This window comes from Triticum urartu, chromosome 5 (assembly GCF_003073215.2).
Source record: "Triticum urartu cultivar G1812 chromosome 5, Tu2.1, whole genome shotgun sequence".
In the NCBI taxonomy this organism is placed as follows: Eukaryota; Viridiplantae; Streptophyta; class Magnoliopsida; order Poales; family Poaceae; genus Triticum; species Triticum urartu.
In genome coordinates, this window is record NC_053026.1 from 463267514 (window position 1) to 463269293 (window position 1780).

Consider the following 1780-nt stretch of genomic DNA (forward strand, 5'->3'; position numbering starts at 1 on the left):
GCCGCACCCCTTGGGGTGGGAACCCTAGGGGGGCGCAGCCCTCCCTCTCCCCCTATATATAGTGAAGGCAAAGGGGCAGCTCAACACAGATGTTCTTCCCCTTGGCGCAGCCCTACCCCTCCCTCCTCGTCTCTCGTAGTGCTTGGCGAAGGCCCTGCTGGAGTCCCGCGCTCCTCCACCACCACCACGCCGTCGTGCTGCTGCTGGACGGAGTCTTCCCCAACCTATCCTTCTCCCCTTGCTGGATCAAGGCGTAGGAGACGTCACGGGCTGCACGTGTGTTGAACGCGGAGGCGCGTTGTTCGGCACTTAGATCGGAATCAACCGTGATCTGAATCGCTACGGGTACGACACCTTCATCCGTGTTCTTGTAGCGCTTCCGCTTAGCGATCTACAAGGGTATGTAGATGCACTCCCCTTCCCCTCGTTGCTAGATTACTCCATAGATTGATCTTGGTGATGCATAGAAAATTTTAAATTTCTGCTACGATCCCCAACAATACCAGCATCTTTGTCATGAATGACACGTACGTTTGGTCGGTCCTTCATGATGGCAATTTTCACTTGCCGGAAGAACCATACCCAGCTCGGAAAGTTCTCACTTTCCACAAATGCCAGGGCAAGTGGGATGATTTGATTGTTCCCATCCACACCAATAGCAGTCAGGATTTGCCTTTTGTACTGACTAGTCAGGAATGTACCACCCACAAACATCATAGGAGGACAATGCCGGAATGCTTCGATGCACATAGAAAAAGAGAAGAATACTCATTTGAACACCTTGAAATCTGGTATACTCGGCAACCTCGTGTGTTGTACGTCAACATAAGTACCAGGATTCCTCTCCTTCAGTATGTCAAGGAGACGGACAACATTATCATATGAGTCGATGAATGTTCCAAACCTTTCCTCCATACCCTTTTGCTTAGCCCTCCAAGCCTTCCCATAAGGAATGTCATAATTCCATCTAACATTCACTGTTGTCTGGATGTGTTTTGCTTCCATATCTTTCTTCTGCACTATCTCAGTATACATGAGTTGTGCAATGAGAGTTGAAGTCAGGTTTGGATGATTCACCAGAAATTGTTTTCCTCACACAATTATGTGGGACGACATCGGTGACAACCCAGTGGATGGTATACTTTGGCACGTGCACGTGCACCTTCCCAGGACAACATGTTTCAACACATTTCATGGTATAGGATGTTGGACTTGATATGTGTGTCCAAAAAAACCCTTTGCGTAGAAATAGCCCACTTTATGAACGCATACTTCAGTTTTTTCTTTCTATCGAACATAGCCCCTATTTGGACTTGGTTCAGATTATACTGCCATGGAGTCTCATGGCCATCGTTGACCGTAAGGCCGGTGGATATGTCCTGATCCCATGTAGAAGGAATCGGTACCTCCACTTCATCCTCGGAATTTTTAGAATCCAGATCCTCCGCCAATCCATCATCATCCTCTTCCTACATCACACCCTGCATTCCCTCCCCTTCCTTATCCCCATCAGCAAAATCAGAACCAGCTAATATTATCGACTGACTACTCTTCCCAGTATCATGACCACACACATTGTGTGGCACGTAGTCTGACTCCTTCTCGGGTTGGCTTGCATCCACATCTAGTGGTTGTGACCCGGATAAATAAATCTCGTTACCCACTTCACTGCCTTGGCCGGGTTCATACCCCATGTGGAGTTGTATGGTATTGTCCTCCTTCGCACATGTTGCACTAGGGTGTATGGGTGGATTCTTTGGTCTCTGCAATGCCTTAACAG